This window comes from Phaseolus vulgaris, chromosome 4, assembly GCF_000499845.2.
Source record: "Phaseolus vulgaris cultivar G19833 chromosome 4, P. vulgaris v2.0, whole genome shotgun sequence".
NCBI classification, from domain to species: Eukaryota; Viridiplantae; Streptophyta; class Magnoliopsida; order Fabales; family Fabaceae; genus Phaseolus; species Phaseolus vulgaris.
The window spans coordinates 29,884,751-29,896,000 of NC_023756.2; the positions used below are offsets into that span (position 1 = coordinate 29,884,751).

The 11,250-nt window shown below is 34.7% G+C and overlaps 1 pseudogene; it reads left to right on the forward strand.

The window, feature by feature from the left end:
• The first annotated feature begins 285 nt into the window (after nt 1-285).
• On the forward strand, nt 286-4,171 carry LOC137838625 (receptor-like protein EIX2; annotated as a pseudogene).
• The last annotated feature ends 7,079 nt before the right edge of the window (nt 4,172-11,250 follow it).

The window sequence follows — 11,250 nt, forward strand, 5'->3', positions numbered from 1 at the left end:
ATAACAAAATCTAAAGTTGTGAAAAATCAAAATAGAAATAATTATTGTTTAGCTCTGGAAAAGTTTTATGGTCTTGCTAAATAATTTTGTAATTTTGTAATTATAGTTTGATTTGTTTTAGAATAGTTGCAATAGTAGAATAGTTGCTATATTAAAGAATGTTATATATAGGGGTTATGGAGAGTGCCTAAGTCATCAAAAAGCAATATACTTTTAATACTCACTACATTTCATCCATCACTCTTTCTCTCTCATCATAACACCCACAACAACTTCATTGACGAATCCAGTTGGTTTGAGATTGATGATGTTTATGGTGTGTGTGATGTTGAAGGTTGTTAATGGAGAACACCAAACGACATGCATTCCAAAGGAGAGGGAAGCACTCCTCCAATTCAAGGCTGCCATTATGGATCACGACGGCATGCTCTCCTCCTGGACCACTCCCGACTGCTGCCAGTGGGAGGGGATTCGCTGCAGCAACCTCACCGCCCATGTTCTAGGCCTCCACCTTCCTGGAGGATTTTATGTTCAAGATGAAGAAATAATTGATCGTTATATGAGAGGAGAGATCCACAAGTCGTTGATGGAGTTGCGACAATTAGAGTACTTGAACTTCAGTTCCAATTCTTTTCAAGGCAATCACATCCCAGAGTTTCTTGGTTCTCTGACAAACTTGAAATACCTTGATCTCTCTTCATGTGGTTTTGGCGGAGAAATTCCAACTCTGTTTGGCTTTCTTTCTCATTTGAAATACTTATATCTTGCTCATAATTATCTGGAGACAATCCCTCGTCAACTTGGAAATCTCTCCCAGTTGCAGGAGCTCTATCTTGCATCAAATTCTTTTGAAGGAAATATACCATCTCAACTTGGAAATCTCTCTCAGTTGCAGGAGTTTTCTCTTGGAGGACATGGTACCAAAATTGACGATGGAGGTCAGCGGCTGTCAAATCTGATTTCTTTAACTCATCTATACTTGGACTCTGTATCAAGTCTTAATCGTTCTCATAGTTGGTTGCAACCCATTCTCAACCTACCAAAAATAAGAGAACTAGGTTTATATGATTGTGGCCTTTCTGATCATTTCATTATGTCATCCAAGCCTTCTCATTTCAATTCTTCTACTTCCCTCTCCGTCCTTGATCTTTCCGAAAACACCTTCACATCACCAATGTTATTCCAGTGGGTCTCAAACATCACTTCCAACCTTGTTGAGCTTGACCTTAGTCTTAACCTCTTGGAGGGTTCCACATCAAGTGATTTTGGCATGGTCATGAATTCGCTTAGGCACCTTTACCTCTCCTCTAATTATTTCAAGGCCAGGGATTTGAAATCCTTCACGAATATATGCACCTTATCTTCTTTATACTTGAATCAAAACAATTTGACTGAAGACCTCTCATCCATTCTTGATCATTTGTGATAATTTGTCTAGTGGTTGCGTTAGACACTCATTGCAAGAATTGGATATGTCAATTAATCACATCACTGCCACTTTGTCTGAGCTTTCAATGTTTTCATCTTTAAAAACATTGTTTTTGAATGAAAATCATTTAAGTGGAAAGATACCTCAAGAAATCATATTACCGCCTCAGTTGGAGTCTCTCTCAATTGAATTTAACTCTTTTGAAGGTGGAATTCCAAAATCATTTGGGAATGCATGTGCTTTGCGCTCATTGGATATATCTTCTAATAGTTTGAATGAAGAGTTTTCACTCATAATTCATCACTTATCTGGATGTGCTAGAAACTCATTACAAGAATTGAGCTTGAGGGCAAATAAGATCAATGGTACGCTTCCTGACCTTTCAGTATTTTTAACTTTGAAAAAATTGGATCTTACTCAAAATCAATTAAGTGGAAAGATATCTGAAGCTAGCAAATTGCCAAATTCATTGGAGTATTTGTCTATCCAATGGAACTCTTTTGAAGGTGGAATTCCAAAATCATTTGGGAATGCATGTGCTTTGCGCTCATTGGATATATCTTCTAATAGCTTGAATGAATATTTTTCACTGATAATTCATCACTTATCTGGATGTGCTAGAAACTCATTACAAGAATTGAGCTTGAGGGAAAATAAAATCAATGGTACACTTCCTGACCTTTCAGTATTTTTAACTTTGAAAAAATTGGATCTTACTCAAAATCAATTAACTGGAAAGATATCTGAAGCTAGCACATTGCCATCTTCATTGGAGTATTTGTCTATCGGCTTAAACAATTTTGAAGGTGGAATTCCAAAATCATTTGGAAATGCATGTGCTTTACGTTCATTGGATATGTCAAGAAATAACTTGAGTGAAGAGTTTCCGAGGACAATCCATCATTGTCTAAATGTGCTAGATATTCATTAAAAAGTTTATATCTAAATATGAATCAGATCAATGGCACACTACCTGACTTCTCAACATTCACATCTTTAAAAGAATGATATCTTTCTAAAAATAAACTAAATGGAGAGATACCTAAGGATCTTCAATTTCCACCTCAATTAGAGAAACTCTACATGAAGTCAAATTCTTTAAAAGGTGTTCTCAGTGATTACCATTTCGCTAATATGTCCAAGTTACAGGAATTGTATTTATCCGACAACTCATTGGCCTTGGCATTTACCCAAAATTGGGTTCCACCTTTTCAGTTGCTCACCATAAATTAGAGATCTTGCAAGCTAGGTCCAACATTTCCCAAATGGTTGCTGACACAAAATAAATTTGACATTATTGACATTTCAAATGCTTCAATATCAGATATTGTTTTGGAGTGGTTTTGGGCTAAATTACCATTATTAACTGATTGGTTGCGTATGAATATTTCATACAACAATTTATAAGGTATAATTCCAAATTTTCCACAGAAGAATCATTTTTATGAGATGTCACTTGGATCAAATCAATTTGAAGGTCCTATTCCTCTATTTCTTCGAGATTCTTTTCATCTCGATTTATCCAAAAATAAATTCTCAGATTCTATTCTGTTTTTTTGTGGGAATGGTACAATTGAGAATTTATACCAATTAGACCTTTCACATAATCAATTATCTGGACAAATTCCAGATTGTTGGAGTCATTTCAAGTCATTAACTTATTTGGATATGAGTCACAATAAATTTTCAGGAAAGGTTCCTACTTCAATGAGTTCACTTTTTGATCTTCAAGCATTGTTGTTGAGAAACAACAATTTAACAAATGAAATCCCTTTTTCTTTGAGGAGTTGCTCAAAGCTTGTAATGTTAGATCTGGCAGAAAACAAATTAAATGGACCTTTTCCTGCTTGGATTGGGAGTAATTTGAAAGAGCTGCAAATTTTAAGTTTGGGAAGTAATAACTTTTATGGAACTTTACCAACACAGATTTGCTATCTCAAAAATATTCACCTCTTGGATCTCTCAATCAACAACTTATTCGGACAAATTCCTAAATGCATAAATTCTTTTGTTGCAATGGCTCAAAAGGTTTCAAAAGATTACCATCAATATAGTTTTGATTTAGGGATAGAGAGAAGCTATAATTTTTATTTTTTGAATGATTTTTTTATGTGGAAAGGTTCAAAACAAATGTTCATGAACAATGGGTTGTCTCTTTTAAGAAGCATTGATCTCTTAAGCAATCACTTTTCAGAAGAAATTCCAGTGGAAATAGAGGATTTATTTGAATTGGTTTCATTGAACTTATCAAGAAACAATTTAATGGGTAAAATTCCTTCAAATATTGGAAAGCTTGCTTCACTTGAATTTTTGGATCTTTCAAGAAATCAACTAGTTGGTTCAATTCCAACTAGTCTTACTCAAATTGACTGTCTCAGCATGTTAGATTTGTCACATAACTATCTAACTGGAGAAATTCCAATCGGCACACAATTACAAACTTTCAGTTCATCAAGTTATGAGGATAATCTCGATCTTTGTGGATTACCACTGGAGAAATTGTGTATTAAAGAGGAACCTCCTAATGTTGAAGTTCATGAAGATGAATATTCATTTTTTAATAATGATTTTTTCATAAGTATGACATTTAGATTTGTTGTAAGCTTCTGGATGGCATTCGGCTCAATTTTATTCCAGCGTTCTTGGCGACATGCCTATTTCATGTTCTTGAACAATTTAGCAGACAATGTTCATATCAAAGTAGCGGCTTTTGTGAAATTACTTACCATGGATAAAAATTAACAGGTAATGATGTTATAGTCCCTTTACTATTTATCTGGTACACAAGTTTTTATTTATTACTTCTCTAATATCTATTCATTAAAATAAAATTAACAAATAATGATAGTATCTAGAACTATTTTTTTTATGATTATTCTTTAAAACAAGTTATTTCTTAATAAATTAAACTGGTATATACTTTTTTTTATATGTTTGTGGAATCTGTATATTTTAAATTTATTTATTTGGAGGCAACAAACCTGCTTGCTTCCTCTTTTCGAAAACTTCTTTATATATGTTCTTAAAAACTAAAAAACAAAATTATTTGATTAAAATAGATTTTGAAATTTAGTTGTTTAGTTTGGAAAAACGTCTCAGTTTTTTGGTTTTTCTACTTCTAGTTTTCATTTTTTTTTATCTTTTTTCCTTATGCATTTTGCATTTTTTTTTTCACTTTTACTCTTAAAGTTAGCCTTTAAATAATATTTTACAGTAAAACTTTAAATCTAGTGAACAAAATTATAATCAAACACACTCAATGTTGTTATTTATCATTTAAATAATAATATTAGTGTTTATGTTTTTATTTTTATTTTTGTGTTTGAAAGTGGGCAAACTATGCAGGTTATTTTCTCACTCTTGTGAAAGATAAATACGATTTAAATCAGAATCGTATTATTTTCAAAATTATAGCATGAATATCTTTTAGAAGCCATGAACTGAAGCTTTGTGTAATATGTTGAGATTGATGAAGATCAACTTATGTAAAAGCCTAATATTAAGTGTTTGGGTTTTGCAGTTAATAAATTATATAGCTTATTTTTTATGCTTTTTTAAATACATCAACGATATTTTTTTCTTTTGGTGAACAAGAATTTTATTTATTTTGATTTACACACTCTGAGAACTAGCCCTTTATTTATATTTTTCCAATTTCAGGCATTTGAAGACCCATCCTGGTGCATTACTCCAACATTATCATCAATAATAACGATGGTGTTTATGTTTTTATTTTTATTTTTGTGTTTGAAAGTGGGCAAACTATGCAGGTAAATGATACTCAATTTAAATCAGAATCGTATTATTTCTCAGTCTTGTGGTTATTTTCAAAACTATAGCGTGAATATCTTTTAGAAGCCATGAACTGAAGCTTTGTGTAATGGATGTAAAAGCCTGATCTTAGTGTTTGTGTTTTGCAGATAATAAATTATATATAGCTTATGTTTTTATGCTTTTTTAAATACATCAACGATATTTTTTTTGTTTTGGTCAACAACAATTTTATTTATTTTGATTTACACACTTCTGAGAACTAAGCCCTTTATTTTGATTTTTCAAATTTCAGGCACTTGAAGACTCCAACATTTGAGCTTGTTAATGCTTGGATAAGGCAATAAGTTGGAAATTATATATGCCTTCTTTAAATTCCTTTTTTATTGTGCTGATTAAAAACATTTTCACTGTCAATTCGGAAGCTAGTATGCATGTTTTGATGGTTTGAAGTTTTACTTTGTTATTAAATTATATAAACCTCATTAAGCATTGTGTTTGTAATGAAATATTCATATTTTTCTTATGATCCAAACTTTGGGCTGCTAGACATTATTGAGTTAAAATGTATTTCAGATATTTACCACATTTTCAATTTTGCAAAAACTATAAACATAGGAAAAATAAAATACAATAATGTAAAAGTTTTGTGAATCCATCACCCTCCACTGTTATAATTAGTATAAAATAATGTCACCCATTTGGTTAAATCAGACGGAGATCACTTAACTTTTCATTTATGTCCCTCAAAATTCATGATATATAAAAAGGATGTTCCAGTGTGGAGTGTAAAGATGTTGTTTGTTATCAAATTTTAACAAATTCTTAATTGCATTTAAGGATTGATCAAAGCATTTAAAGACTGGAGCGTAAACAATTAAAAACATTTAAAGCTCAGTCAAAGATAAAACAATTTTTCTGTTATGGTACCAAAACAAACAATCGGTTGTTTCCTCGATTCAATCAGTTGTTTTGGTTTTAACAGCTCAACCATTTGAAAAACAGTTTTCAATCTTTTCTAAAAACATCTAAGTATAAACAATCGGTTGTTTCGACAAAACAATTGGTTGTTTTTAACTTAGTTTGAAAAACATTTTTCTTTCAAAAAGATTGAGAATGTCTATGCTTTGGATTCAATCAAGAGGTGGATTACATACACAAACTACCCCAGAACCTATATCTAGGACAACACAACAACAGCAAGCACAACCAAGGCTTCAACATCCTTCAAATGGTTTGGATTCTTCAAAGCTTGAACACCACTTGGTTCAACAATAGATACAATCAATTTCCAGGATAAACAACTGAAACAATGGAATGACAATTATATGAAGGAATTTGCTCTCAAATTCTCACACATAAGTGTTTTCTCTCAATTATTATTCAATCTTAACAAATCATATTTGCCTTTCATTTTTGTTCATATAAGAACATGAATCTTAAGGTACTTTACAAGGTTGTAATGAGGCTCGACTTCTAAAAAGCATATTGGTTTTTTAGATAAAAAAATGCACACTTAAAAGAAGAAGAACATACCTACAATTCAGATACAATAACATTTTGCTATTTAATCACCAATTTCTTTGACATTAATACTTTCCCCGTTTTCTTTTCTTATTTATAATTCATTTTCTCATTTTTTTTTATATTTTTGTGAACAAAATATATTATTTCTATTTCCAACAAAAATGAATCATTTAAACTTTAACAACCAAAAACAAAAGCAACCTTCCACTTTTGTATATGTAAATTGCATATATGTTCTCCTTCCCTATGGATGCCAATAGTTAGGAAAATATTTCAAGTAAGTTTTAGGGTAAAATAAAATCATAGGCCAAAAAGGGTTAGCACAAAAATTGTTATCAATTTAAACAAGGGTTGGCTATCTAGCTCCAGGTTTCTAATTAATACAAATGCCTTAATCATTTTCATGTTCTTTTATGATGTAACATAATAAAAAAAATTCAAGCAACCACAACTGTCAATTCATCAGTGAAACTCTCAAACTATTTAAGATTCACACACACTTACTTGGCTTAATTAGTCTAATTCCAAACTAGGAAGGAAAGTCACACTTCCTTCATTGTCTAGTTGGCGCCGAATTTAGGTAGCATTAGAGGGTCATTTGGATTTGCATTTCAGCACCTCATAAGCTATAAATAAGGTGCTTCCCTTTGTATTTTTCAGATTTGGAATTTAAAGTAGAGAGACTATACTCAAATTTAGAGAGAAATTGTGAGTCTTGAGTCTTCTTCTTCCTTGCCTTATCTTGTATGCAATGGTGAGCTTCTCGGCTTGTTTTTGCTTAAATTTTGAGTTGTATTGCACTTTACTTTCAAGAGCTCTTTAATTCAAGTTGTTTACCATTTTGTTTTAGGATTTATTTTGAGTTTTTCTTGCTGTTTTCTTTTGTTACACCATGTGTTTGTGAAAAGGATTATGACACTCATTGTTTGTATGAGTATGGCTGCTCTTGTGGAATGGCATTCTCCTTCCTAGAGCTGACCTTAAGCTTCCTTTCACTTGTTGTTATATCTTGTGATATGTCTTTTAATTTTGTAATCATGTCAAGTTTTGTCTTAGTCATGTTATTCCATAATTGTCATTACTTCTTGTAGTACTTTTATTGCTTTGATTGTTTCTTGCTTTGGTTTACTTTCTGTTTTTGAGTTTATTGCTTGATCCTTTGTGCATTTTCATTCTTAGATTTGAGTTCATGCTTGTATTCTCTTTTATACAAGTTCCTTTACATAATTTCCATTATGTCTTTGCTAGTTCATCATACTGTTTTTCATTCCTAAATAGGCTCCTCTGTTTTCTTACAAACGTGCTACTGTTTTCAATTTACTGCAATTAATTGGCTCACTGGAAATTTGTGAAAATTTGGATTTACATTCTTCAAAGTGTTACAAAAGCATAGCAAAAAGAAGTATTCAAAAATTCCAAGTACACAAAAATGATAAATAAAATACGAAAAGTGTACAATACTGCCGAAAAGAATACGGTAATTGGGCAGAAATTTTAAAAAATTTATTTCTCTCAATTGGCTTACTGTTTTTCCCTCATTACAGTGCCATTATTGAGTTAAGACATTGAAGTTTCTGTGGTTACTTTTTCACATTCCAGTTCGCTTTCAATCATTCCAGTTAAATCTGTAAACATAGCACAGTTTGCATTTAATTTTTTTTTTTCCAGTAGCTGTTTTCTATTTTCTTCAATCTACTCTAGCACTTTTCTTTAGGATTCTTTTGGTGTGCCTTCTTTATTCATTGAGTTCCTTATTTTCTTGCTTGTCTTTCATTCATATTCTTTCTAGTTTGTCATATATTGCTTTCTGTTTTGGTTTAGCTTTTCTTGTTTATACCTTTTCTTGCTTGTCTTTTTTTGTTCTTCTAAAAGTTGTGTGGAGACTTGTTCTTAAGTAAGTTGGTTTGCTGTGACATTATTTCATTTGAAGCTCCTCCATTCCACAAGAAAGGCTTGGTTGAGGACAACATACTTTCTTGGAGTGGCTTGAGTACTTTCTTGGGCATTTTCCAGCAACCTATATCTCACTTTTATTTGTCTAACAAGTTTCTTTCACTGTTTGTTTTCTGTTTTTTGTATTTTTGATCATGGCTCATTTTTCTAGTGGAGAGTCCTCCAAACCGTGCTCACCCCAAAAGGCAGCCCTTTTTGAAGACTTAAAGAATGCCAAGCAATCCAATGCTCACTATCTTGATGTGATAAGGCAAATGGAGGCAAGGCTCCAAAGTTTGGAGTTAAGCCGTGAAGAAATACATCAAAACCGTGAGAGAAGACCTCATCCTCCTCTTCGGCATTCTTCAAGGCACTCTCATTCTTCTCATGGTTATTATGAAGACAATGCATGGCCAAGACATCATCACCATGAAGAGAGGCGCCAACATGTGGCTGGCCCTTGTTCTCCTAATGTAAAACTTCCTAGTTTTAGTGGTGAAAGTGATCCTAATGTATACTTAGGATGGGAGGCTAAGGTTGACCAAATTTTTGATGTAAATGTTTTAGGGATGAGCATAGGGTTAGATTAGCTTCTTTAGAATTTTTGGACTATGCCATGCAATGGTGGCATCAATATCTCATGGACATTGACCTACACAAGAGGCCGCCCGTGGTCTCTTGGAACGATTTGAAAGCATGTTTACGTGCTAGATTCGTACCCCCACACTTTAGGAAAGACCTTATGTTGAAACTCCAACGGTTTCATCAAGGCACGCTAAGTGTGGATGATTACTTTAAACAACTAGACACGCTTTTAATTCGAGTTAATATGGATGAGAGTGAGGAAGCTAAGATAGCTAGGTTTGTGAGTGGCCTTCGAAGGGACATTCAAGACGTGGTAGAGTTACAAGAATATTCTTGTTTGGAAAATGTGGTGCACCTTGCTAGTAAAATTGAAAATCAACTTGCAAGGAAAAATGCTTTCAAAAATTATTCTAAGGATAACTCCTACCACTCTTCTTGGAAAAACAAAAATAACTCTTTTTCAAATATCCCTTCTAAGGACTCTACTTTCAAACCTAGAGAGTCTAAGCCTTCCACTTCCAATTCTAGGCCTAAATCACCACCTAAATCGTCTAGTAAGAAGTGTTTTAAATGCTTAAGCTATGGACATATTGCATCTAATTGCCCTTCTAAACGAGCCATGTATATGCATGATGGGGTAGATGGTAGTGAGCATGAGTCCGAATCTTCTAGACATTCCTCACCTTCTAGATCCCCATGTGAGAGTGAGAGTGAAAGCCCACATGAGGGTGACCTATTAGTAATAAGACGCATGCTTGGACAAGTTTAAAATCTTTTGATGAAACTGAAAGAGAAAATATTTTTCATTCAAGGTGTCTTATTAATGATAGAGTATGCTCTTTGATTGTGGATGGGGGGAGTTGTGCTAATGTGGCAACCACAAGAGTGGTAGACAAACTTGGATTGCCTACTGTACCGCCCTGGTGGACAGGTGTGATGACGTGGCATCCTGCCACAGTGTAGGCGTGTTGACAAGGCGCCAGGTTGGTAGATAGGAAGGAAGTCGGGAGGCACGTGTGGTCGCCGATTGTTAAGTTGGCGTGTTCCGTTTCCCAGTTTACCAGAATAGGCGATCGCCAGGTTGAAGATGAAGTCGCCAGATGTAGACTCAGGCGACCAGGCAGTCGGAGATCGCCAGAATAAGCACATCGCCGAAGACGAAGGAGAAGCAGATTATGAGGGCGGCCGGCGAGACCACAGGGAAGGTGTATGAAGGCCCTAACTCGCCAGTTTCAGTAGAGATCGCACTCCTAAGTTAGCTATGCACTGGGCAGTACCATGCATAAGTAACTTAGCCAAAATAAGAGTAGAAGCAGCGCCAAGTCAGGGAGCCTCCAGATGATGGCACGTGTACAGTTGGATGCGAGCCACGTGTCCAAGTCTGTAACTGCCAGGAGAGAGAAAACCACCAGGTATATAAGAGTTCTTAACAGATTTTCTGAGGTACGCACGTTCAGTTCATACACTTTACGCTTGCGAGAGAAAGAGAGAGGATTTGGCACGGTTCTCGTTCTTAGTATTTGGTGATACCCGTCACTGACTTGAGCGTTGGAGTGCGATCGGCCGCAGCGGCGCCGTATCGTTTCTTTGCAGGTTCTTGAGATAGATCCAGAGGAGGAACGGAAGTGAGAAGCGGCGCGCACGTCGATCCTTTGACGAGGCATTCTCCAGCGCTCCGGTCAACAGGCAGGATCATCAGGCGCCCACCGTGGGGCCGTGTAAAGCTTGCTCCCATCCACAGCGTGAGTTCGTGGAAGTTTTCGAGGTTTCGGCGTGGTTGTGTGCTGGTGCAACCGTCGTTCGTGGTTTCTTTGAGTTTCGTTCGGTGAAGTTTGCGTTTTTAAACCATTTGTTTTGGCTTTTTCGATCGGTGGATTCGAGTTCTTTCGTTTGGTTGTTTGGTTCGCGGGGAAACGGTGGTTTTTGGTGAAGCTGCGATCTTCTTTCGAAGGTTTTGCGGTGTTCTTGAGTTCTTGCGCAGTTTCTTGAGTTTTTTTCGGTTGATC